Source organism: Sciurus vulgaris (assembly GCF_902686455.1).
Source record: "Sciurus vulgaris genome assembly, chromosome: 11".
Classification (NCBI taxonomy): Eukaryota; Metazoa; Chordata; class Mammalia; order Rodentia; family Sciuridae; genus Sciurus; species Sciurus vulgaris.
Genome location: NC_136472.1, coordinates 91,650,486 through 91,661,856, shown reverse-complemented (window position 1 = coordinate 91,661,856; position 11,371 = coordinate 91,650,486). Strand labels below are relative to the sequence as shown.

Here is an 11,371-nt window from a genome sequence, read left to right as displayed (position 1 = left end):
TGCAGAAGCTCAGAGATGCTGGCGACCTCCCAGGGAAAGCACCCGAACCTAGAGAGGCTGGTCACCTGCCGCCGCGCCGCCTGGGTCCAGCAGTCAAGGGGAACCTCACGGCGAAGAGTGGCAGGTCTGAGTGGGATGGCCTCGTCCGAGGGGCTGGAACGGGTCGGTCTCGCCTAGGCAGGGGGATGCTTTAGAAGCCTTCTGATCAAGTTCGTCCCAGGGGACCCCAGGGATGCAGAGGGGTGGCGTGAGATGCTCTTAGAGTTATGACTCTGGAGAGGATGAGCAGACTCCTCCTGAAACCTGATGAAGAGCAGTCTCCCCTTCCTCACTAACACCCAAGTTAAGGAATTATGTTAAAGGAAGTTGCTAACCTACGCAGACATTATAGCCCAGCTGTGGTTTACTTAGTGCAAGGGCTAGAAACCAAACCGACGCCAGGAAAGGAAGGAGAGCAGCCAGCATCATTGACAGATAGGTTGTTTGATTCCTTCCTTCCTTACTCCTCTGAATACCTAGGTGCTCAAGGGAGTTAGGCATTGGGTTACTACAATGGTAATCAAGAGCAGGGTCCCTGCAGCCAGGTAGACCACAGCCTAATGGAAAGGATTGTCGCTAACCAAAGAAGCGTACTATTAAAGAAATAATTTAAAATCGAACAGGAACTGTGGGAACCTGACCCTTATAAGGGTTCAAGATATAGTTTGGGAAAGCTTGCCTGAAAAAGTGGCACCGAGTTGAGATCTGATGGTTGACATGTACTAGAGAAGAGGAAAGCAGCATGCGGTAAGGGGTCTTACTGAACAAGGAAGCACGATTTGTTGGAGGAATTTAAGGAAGGCTTTTGTGGCTAGAGCAGAGAACTGGCAGAGATTATGGGAAATGGGACTAGGAGGCAGAGGTCATTATCACGCGGTAGACTAGAGCCTTTGCTGTTTATTAAATAATTCTTTTTTTTTTTTTTTTTTTTTTCGGTCCTGGGGATTGAACTCAGGGCCTTGTGCTTGCAAGGCAAGCACTTTACCAGCTGAGCTATCTCCCCAGCCCTTAAATAATTCTTAATGCTTATTGTTATGGTTTGGATCTGGAATGCACCCTGAAAAGCTCAGGGAAAGTGTTGGAAGCATGGTCCCCAATACAGTTAGTTTCAGAAGTGGGGCTTTCAGGCAATGATCAGGGCTCTGACCTCATCAACAGATTAATTCATTTGCTAAATTAATGCATTGATAGCTGAATGAACTACTGGGTAGTAATTGTAGACAGATGGGGCGTGGCTGGAGGAAGTAGGTCACTGGGGGCATGGCCATATCTGTCCTGTACACTTTTCCCTCTTTCTCTCCTTCTGCCTCTCCTTTCTGACAGCCTGAGCAGAGCAGCTTTCTTCTGCCATGTCCTTCCACCATGATGTTCTGCCTCACTCAGTCCCAGAGCAATGGAGTTGCAGGACCATGGACCGAACCTTTGAAACTGTGAACCAAAATTAACTTTTCCTCCTCTAAATTTTCTTGTCAGGTATTTTGGTCACTGTGGGGGAAAGCTAACTGAAACAATTATCATTGCATTCTTATAGTTCTCTTCTACTTTGTTGTACTTTTTTTTTTTAACATGCTGGTGGTGACTTGTGAAATTATTTCTATGACTATACTTTTTTTTAATGTGCTGGTGTTGACTTATGAAATTATTTATACGACCCACTTGTGGTTCATGATGTGCAGTTTGGAAAGAATATTATAAATCACGTTGAGAATTTTTATCTTTTCAATGGTGGTTATACAATTGCATGTGCTTTCTTAACAGAGACTGGTAGATTGGAGTGATCCAGGATGAATGAAAAAAATAATTACAATAATCCAGATGAGAGATGGTAACTTGGACTAGGGTGCTGGTAATAGAGATAGAGCCAGAGATAGCGCCAGCTTCCTCTACTGACATCTTATTATTTAATCTTATTTCCCCTTTTGCCACTTGGGAAACTGAGGACCAGAGTGTGTTGACGCTTGCCTGATAAGATAGATGGTGAGTCCTGAATCAAATTTAGAGCAGGTCTCTAATTCCCAAGAATGAGCTTTCCTTTGAGTCTTATCTGGAGGGTGAAAACATTCTCTGAAATTTCACAAATTTGTTACAGGTTTCAGGGCTAGGAAATTTTGAGTAGATTTAGTCCCTGAATTGAAAACTAAATTTGTATATTAATTTAAGAAAAAAGACACACTTACTTTATTGTCACAGAAAAGACTAAACTTAGTGTCCCTTTGATTTGGGGTTATGACCCTGGCTATCTGGTAGTGGTTCTCAGTCAAATCCTCTCATGGAGGTGATGCCTCTCCCATGTAGGCCTCAGTCAAATCCTCTCATGGAGGTGATGCCTCTCCTGCAATGCTTAGAGGTTTATAGGTTTTACAGGATTTTAAAAGTATTTATATTATTTTATAAGATTATTAGTTCCCAGTATCAATTTACATTATCAATCCTACAGAACTGTATAAAACAATTGAACAACTAGGAGTCAATCACTCTCTTCTCTATATTCTTTGACAGTGCATCTGTTGTGGTTCTTATCATGTTAGACAGTAATGATTCCTGTGTCTGTCTTTTCCATTAGATGTGTACTCCTGGGGCAAGGCAGAGTCTCTTTAATCTCTGGATCATAGAACCTGCCACAAAGTCTGAAGTGATAGAGGTCAAATATGATGATTATATTATACTTTAACAAACAGATACATTATAACATTATAAATTGTTGGCCCATATGACTGAAGTATCTGTGGGACTTTAATTCACTATTTCTCAGTATTTCCTGATCCCTGCCTCCTCTTTAAGTATCTCTGTCCCCACCTCCCACTCTGTATGGCAGATTTGAGTTTCTCCAGCCCCCATCAGTAGCTGAACATATATACCCAGAACACTTGCACATCCCACTAATGATTTTGCCTATATTTCCTTTAACTTATAGTAGAAGACAATAGAGATTCTTTTTGTGTGCTTGCCTCCAAAGGATAAAATTATATTATAATTTTTAACTTACTTTTGCAAATTACAAGTATCCTAACTCCTAACATCTGGAACAAACTATGGGGGCAGGCACCTTGATCTAACTAAAATGTCTACCTACTGCTCATTGCAGGGGACCTTGTTTTTAGCAGCATCTTCATGTGTGATACACATAATGACCATCATAAAGTCACTACTGTCTCTCTGTTTGGTCACCTAGAGTCCCTTTTCCTTTCCACTGATTTTTCCCACAAGGGAGGAGGTTTGGTTGGTTCTGTCCCAAGTGTTTTGAAAATATGAGCCCACTTAGACACTTCTTTCCTCCTGCCCCAGCATGACACCACATAGACCAAGCCATCCTCATCTCTCCTGCCTGGGTTTTATCCCATGATGCCTTCTATTCCACTCTCCAGCTGGGGTGACTTCCTAACATAAAGCTGTCATCCTACTCTTACCTGCATTCACTTTCCTTTGCCTCAGGAGGAAATCAGTCCTCCCTGACTGACCTCAAGACCACTGAGATCTGCCCCTCCTTCTGTCAGGCCTCATCCCTTCCCACCTTGTCCCAACACCTAAGCAGCATTCAACTTCCTGCAGTTCCACAAACATCCAGTGCTCTCTTGCCCTTGTCTTTGCATCATAACCTACTCCCCTTGACCTTCCTGACAAGCATACCCTCACACCACACCCCTTCTGCCCTACATGTGGTTAAGAGCCCCTTCTAATTGTACCTATCGAGCCCAGTATTTCCCTTGTATCATAATCATTACCTTCTCCCTCGGCGGACATAAATCCTATGCCTGCTATCAAGGCATGCTCACAGAGAGAGAGAGAAAAGAAAGAATCCTTCCTCTGTGAAACTTCTATTTCTTCATTGCTCTAATTCATTCATTCATTCTCAAAATGCTTTTTAAATGTCTACCAAGAGCCATCAATTGTGCTCAGTGTTGGGTCTTCAAGGACAGCAAAGCTTAACCTGGTTCCTGTTCTCATGGCCCTCACATGCCAGCACATCTCAGTGCACAGAAGTTCAGTGATCCTCTGCAAGCTGCTCTGACTTGGACCAGAGAAATGCAATAGCAATGCAGGGGGACCCTCTCACAACTGGCAAATTGTATAACATTGATTTAATAATGCATTTAGCTCCATTCCACAGCAAGATTGACACAGACCTTGGTGTCACAGAACTTGAAGTGTGACAGGGAAGATAGATAAGCAATTGCAATACAATGTGAGAAATGCTTTGATAAGGGAACTACTGTTATGGTACAAAGAAGGATCACCCTACCTAGGCCAATCTGGGGAGGATCAGATCAGGAAAGACAATGGATATGGTAGAAAATGATACTTAATTGTGAGACATGTTGAAACATAGCTTGTAAACTAGAATAATATTTTCTAGGCCCCTGAAGCTATGTCTTTGACTATCCTCTCTGTAGTGTCTCTAGTACTTATAATGAATTGACAAATAATGAATAATTGACAAAGTTGGGCTTAGTAGAAGAGGGAAGCTGAGTAGTAGTACTTATTTGGGTTAGAATCACTGATATATTTTCCTAATAATGACCAAACCTAAGAGCCTGCTTGGCTCACCCCACAGGTAGGAGGAAGAATGTGGTTTACTGAGTCAAGAAGGTCCTCCATGTATAAGCAACAGGAGGTTGAGTCATGCTTTCCTGAAATAGAGGGCAGAGCTGTCTTCTTTCTAGCAAAGCAAAGTTAGACTGTAGATGATGTTTAAAAGTAATATTAGTTGTTGTTTTATGGGTATAGAGATTCAGATCTGCAAGATGAAAAAGTTCTTGAAATCGATTTCTCAACAATGTAAATGTATTTAACACTTAAAAATAATTAAGATGGTGAATTTATGTTAGATACTTTTTACCACACTTAAAATGGGTTAAAAAAGAGGAATATTAACCAAATCTCATAGAAAATGTACACATGTACACATACACATCAAAGCACCCCCCACCATGAGTCTACAATGAAAGACACCTGGCCTATGGGCAACTGAGCACATCTCTGAAATACAACTGACATTTTTATTTATTTTTTTATATTAATAAGCAATTTTTATGAACTTGCTTATTAAAGTTCTACAAAGAACTTCAGCAAGAAGGGAAATAAGTTTATGATATTTGAGTAAACATTTTAGTGTAACAGTCTGAGACCAGATATTGAGAAAGATCAAGCTTATAAACACCATTGCTCTGTGTCGACTGGAATACACTAAAAACAGGATAATGGAAATACATGTTCTTAAAGCATTTCCATAGGAAATGTTCATATTTTATGACATTATAAACCATTTAGCAATTATATATGCTACATTAACTAAAACACAGGTATTCCTTATCGCACATTTCAAAGTTGGAAGGATATCTAATAAGAGGTGATCATTATTTAGAGGGGGAAATAATAGTTTTGAATTTTTTGGCTCAATAATGCATACTGCCAAAGCAGCTTAGTTCTAAAAACAAACCCTTAAAACTTCTGAATTTTGAAGCCAATAATCCCTCCTTAACACAATGAATAGTGCACAGTCCACATTCTGACTAAGTGTCAGAGGTCATGGTTATGGGCTCTGTTTTAAAGCCTGCAAACAGTCCTGGCTACTGTTCTGAGAGGCAGGTGAAGGCTCATTTCTAGAGCCTGAAGGTGGTAAGTCTCTTGCAGCAGATGATGATGAGTTGTCTTGGGGACCATGGGTTGGAGGTGGTAATCGGGTACCAGGAATGAAGTACTGTCTTGGACCAAAGAAACCTAAAGGTCTAAGTGGTGTGGGTCCTGGTAAAAATTCCCAAGAGTCAAGAGGCAGATCCTGTTTTCCAGGTGGAACACCTGGTGCATATTCTCTTAAGCCTAGTGGTGAATGCACACCAGGACCAAATGGTGGAGGAAGTGGCCAAGACCAAAAGGCCTACCAAGCTGAAGTGGCAGTCCATATCCAACAGGTGGTGGTAGAGGCCCTCCCACAGGGGAGTCCATGAGAGATACCCCTAGGAAAGGAGGAGGTCCTTTTGTAGCCATATTAACCTTGCGCTCATCCATCACCTTGGCTGGAGAAAAGCTCCTGGAGCTGCTGTTCACGGGAGCTGGACTACATCCTGGGTCAGAGGCAAAACGTTTCCCAGATGCCTCAGAAGACCATTGAGGACAAGGTAAAGTTCCATCCATTGACCCAAATTCACTTCTGGGCATATCTCTTCGATTAAGAGTAGCAGAGAGAGGTCTCCCAGCTGGCTCTGCTGTCAGTGGAGGGGAACATTCTCCACCACTCCCAGGGGATGGGCCAAAAGAGCCACTCTGGCTCAGTGGACCTCTCCGGGGAGGGTTTTGTGTATTTGGTCTTCCCGGCCTTGGTTTTACAATCACAAGTTCATCCTGCCACATTGCCATCTTTTGGGTCACTTCCAATAATTTGTGTTTCAAAATTAGCAGCTTCTCTTTTCGCTTCAGCTATAGCTCTTTCTGCAGCATGAGCTTTGAGCCCCTAATCATGAGCTTTCTTCTCATGAGTAGCAATCTGGTTTTTAAATGAGCACTGTTTTCTATAATTCTTCCTCCATTTCTTCAATTCTCCCCTTGTAAGTTTTAACTTCCTCTGCAACCAAAACTGCCTTTTCATTTGCAGCTGACAGCCGCTGTTCTCTTTCTTGTCTCTCATACTCTTCTTGACTTAGTTTCTTTTGCAGAGCCATCTCCTTCTGCTGGTACAGTTCATTTAAAATCTCCACTTTCTGCCTCAGAGTTTTGCACTCATCTTCCAGCCCAGCTTTAGCAGACTGCAGTGAATTGTGGTCATCTTCTAATTTCTTTATTTGGTCTTCTAGGTTACATTTTGTGAACATTGAGGCTCTTAGCTTAAGTTGTAAAAGTTTTAGATCCTCTTCAACTACGGATATTGCAGTTTGTGTCTGAGAGACATCCATCAGCTGCTTACTTTGATTTTTCACCTTCACCTCCTCCTTTATATTTCTGGTCACCTCCTCCTTTATTTTGACCCTCAGATTCTGATTCACGTTCTATCTGATTCAACAGTGTAATACAATTAGTCAAAGCAGTAATATTATCATCTTTGTAAGAGCTACTTCTAAATCTTTCTGGGACTTCTCCAATGATTTTATTTGCTCACTGAGCTCAGCATGTGATTTACTCCCGTCTTCAATTTCCTGCTGCAACTGCTCTTTCTTCTTCTTAAGCCTAGCATTTTCTTCCTGAACCCGATGGCATTCAGACTTCACCTTCTCTTCACTAATCTTAGCTTTATTAAGAGCAATTTGAACCTCTGAAAATTCCGATGTATTCATTCCAAATAACATCCTTTAACTTCTCTATAGATTCCTTGTTTTCTAATATCAAGTCCTGATTCTTGACATTCTTTTCTCAGATTCTAACATAACATGAAGACTTTTAGCTCTGTCATCAAGAATCTCATTAGTTTCTTCAAGTAGCTTGATTTTACCCTTATATTTAATTGCTTCATCAGAGAAAATCACATTTTGTTTCTTGGTTTCTTGGACATGTTTCCTTGATTCCTTGATCTTCTGTTCATAATTTGACAATTTTTTACCAGTTCTTCATTTTCTTTCATGATCTTTTTTAACTTTTCAGAAATTTGCTGTTCAGTAACTTGATATATTCTATCTTTTACAACAAGAATAGTTCTCCAGAAGAAAATGGCAAATGAAACAATTCCCGAGAAGACAGTGACAAGTACAGGCTTCCATGGTAGTCCATAAAAATCAGGCCCAGGCTGAACATCATTGGGCAATGTGGCAACTAGCTCCTCAAAATTCTCCAATAGCTTCTTCGAGAGATAGGATCCTGGCAGTGTGATATTTCTTGTTTGCCTGCAATGTTTTCAAGTATAATGAGTCTAAATACTTTAAATTGATCATATATTTCCATTTGTAATAGGCCCTACGACATCAGAGTGTCTAACACCTGGCTGGAATTGCTCTGTATAATACTTCTCTCACAGATCACCCGGTTTTTATGATTTAAAAAAATTATGTAAGACAAAAACTTAAATATATGATAAAACTAATTAATTTATGGCTACAAATAAAACCATGAGGATAATAAATAATACAAATAATGAACTATTTCTCTAAGATTTTAATCATATTTCCATTCTACTCTTATATAAACAAAGACAAATGACAAGTAATTCCAGACAACTCTAGAAAACTGGCTTAGATAAACTACTCTGAATTTAACTTCCTTCTATAAAACTCAATGTCTCAATGTCTAATTCTAAATGTCTGTTCAAAGGGAGAGTATTAAACACCAGCCTATGCTCCACTATTCTACACTGCCCACTTCAAGTGTCCGAGATAAGTCTCATTCTGGCCCCATCTCCCAACAGTCTCCATAGGGACAAGACCTATTGTGACATTAGCTGCATTTAGGAATGTAACAAGGGGTTTGTCACCTCTAGGTATTCTGTTAAAAAGTGTAATGAGGAAAGCTTCAAGTACACTCTCACCGGCCTTGCTTAACAATACAGTTAGGTCCTGCCCGCCTGGGGCCTGACACACTCCGTTTCTAGCTGTGTCGGTCAGTGCAGCTACTCCACTCAGAACTCAGCCACCCGCCTACCACAGCTGGGGTCCCTCCCTATGAGGGCTGCATAGAGCACCCACAGGGGTCCCAGAAGCTCCGGGTCCCCCCTGGGGAAGCGGTGACAGAAGGCACGGTGGCAGGTGCTGAGTCCATTGTGTACAGACAGCTGAGCGGAGACGATACTTCCCTCCTAAATGGCACAGGACTCAGACCTCTTCCACCGTTTCCTACTTCCAAAGGACCCAGCACAGGGGGTGGGTGCTGGGAATGAAACTTCACCTTCCAACTGGCATTTTAAAAAGTAAATAATATTAAAGTCAGACGCTGTGGTGCACACCTGTAATCCCAGCGTCTCAAGAGGCTGAGACAAGAGGATCTTGAGTTCAAATCTAGCCTCAGCAAAAGTGAGGCACTAAGCAACTCGGTGAGACCCTGTCTCTAAATAAAATACAAAATAGGGCTGGGGATGTGGCTTAGTGGTTGAGTGGCGCTGAGTTCAATACCCAATACCACCCCCCTCCAAAAAAAGTAAATAATATTAAATTCGTTGCAGTTTGGAAACTGCTATAAATTTACTAAGAATAAACCACAGACACACTCTCAGAAGAACGTTTTTTTACTGGCATCCCCAAAGTGCTTGTTCATAGTACAAAATGAGGTGGAGGTTCTGATGCAGCAAGATGACCCAAATCTCCATCTTCTCCAGATGTGGCTGAACTGCCTGCCTGGGCTGTCCTGCCTAATACCTGTTAATATTATGTAGTATTGTTGAAGACCACAGTCTGCTCAGTAGGTAAAAGAGACACAGTCACTGTTCCTCTATTTTTTTAAGCAGAGGTTTCTCCTCCTAATGCTGATGGGGATTGAGGAGTAAACCGCTCATTCAACAAATATTGAGTGAACCCCTTTAGACCAGACTTGGTGCTAATTATAGATACAGAATGAGTAAAACATGGTTTTAGCCCTCCTGGAATTCACAATATAAGCTTTCTACCAGGTCATTTCTATTTTCAACACAGAACTTTAAACATTTCAGAAATCTATCAGCCTAAGTATCTGTTTCATTGTAATTATTTATGAGTTTAAAACAATATCTGTTTATTTTTATCTCTAAAATAAAAAGGAAAACATTCAGTCCTATCTCTAAATCTGTATGTGTCTTATTCTGCACGTGACAACATGAGAATGCAAGAGAACTCCAAAAGCTTAGACAAATGGAAAAAAGCGTATTTCTGGGTATTAGGAGGCTTTGGTTTAAATATGAACTCTGCCACTTACAAGCTTTTTAAGCTCTCCAGAGAGATAACCAGTGTGAAGCACCTGACTTATAGCAAAATTCACTAAATGCTAGTTCTTTCTTGCCCTTCTATAGGTAGATCACCAGACTTTCACTTGGGGATGGGGGAAAGGCCATAATGCAAAACTGGAAACTAAAAGCCAAGTATTTTAGGGCTCTGGTTTTTATTTTCATAAAGGTTATACTCAGTTTGTAAACTTACTAACTGAAGAATTTAATTGCAAGTCAAGAGAATTTTTATGGCATAGGATCTTTCTAACTCAGCCCCCGAGACCAAAAGATTTCGATCCATTGACTTTAGCCAAGTTTTCAGGCAGTTTTCCATTGTGTTAGTGTTGGGATCTCTGTTGGCAGAAGGTGCTCCTTACGAACCGAATCTGCAGCCTGTGCCTGTGAGCAGGAAGCACCAGAGATGGACATTCTCTACCATGGCAAGCAACATTAGCTTCTACTAGGGTTCAGGCAGCTAAATTTAAGGAAAAATACAACACATTGGCAGAAGTTAAGAAACAAATTACCTCACAAAATTGAGTCCATTCTGAGAATGAGGGAAGAGGAAAGTCCCAAATGTTCATGCTGAGATGTGGTAGGTTCATAGTTTGTAACCACCATCCTCTGATTTTTCCAAGAAGGCTATATTGAGAAAAATGGAAAGGAGCAGAAAGAACGCTGGCCTTGGTCTTGTCCACTGAAGTATCCACTGATCCACTAGGCTTGCTACCTGGTTTCCCTGGGTCCTTATTTTGACCACCAATGGTGACTAGGTGGCCTGGGTATTGTTGCTTATGTTCACATGAAGTCCTTGTCTCTTGGTTCTGTATACTCTTCATCCCTTCCTATGAGAGCTGTGCCTACATTTCCAATGAGAGATATACTATACTCAACTCCTGTGTCTGACAAAGGTATGCCCCCCACACCTCACCCAATGCAGTGTAAACTCCTGTCCCTTGCAGCAAGTTCTGCTATTAAAGTCATGGGAGCTGGGAATGTAGCCTAGAGGTAGAGTGCTTGCCTCACATGCATGAGGCCCAGGGTTCAATCCCTAGCACCACACACAAAAAAAGTAAGTCACTGAGCATGAGGTCTTTGTCTTTAGATTATTAATCTGCTCTGCATGTACCCAGGACCCAACAATGAGGGCATCTGTTCCAAATCTAATATTAGCAACAAACACAAGTCACGTCATCTTGTATAAAGAGAATATTGAGGGAGAAACATTTAGTCACTTACAAAGCAAGGCAGTATTACACAAGGAACTCTGACAAATGCTGGGGCTGTTATGCAGAGGAAGGGAAGCTATAGGAGAGGGAGAAGACTGAAGAATATAAACCTTCCTTTCTTTCCTTCTTTTTGCTTTCCCAGGAAATTGCAACATCTTCTGCCTAACTCCTTAATGTCTGGCATCAGGTGAGGCAGAGAAGTCCACTGTGACCCTAGGACACACAAAGGACCTAGATGGTACAGAGGAAACAGCCATACTTGGGCCTGTATATATGGAAGATGTGCCTTTGC

The 11,371-nt window shown here is 41.4% G+C and overlaps 1 pseudogene across 1 annotated transcript; it reads right to left on the bottom strand.

The window, feature by feature from the left end:
- Positions 1–130: 130 nt before the first annotated feature.
- On the bottom strand, positions 131–9,190 carry LOC306639355 (transport and Golgi organization protein 1 homolog; annotated as a pseudogene). The gene is made up of 2 exons: positions 8,599–9,190; positions 131–7,776 (listed from the first exon to the last, which is right to left on the bottom strand). The product of its transcript is annotated as a transport and Golgi organization protein 1 homolog (transcript).
- Positions 9,191–11,371: the final 2,181 nt, after the last annotated feature.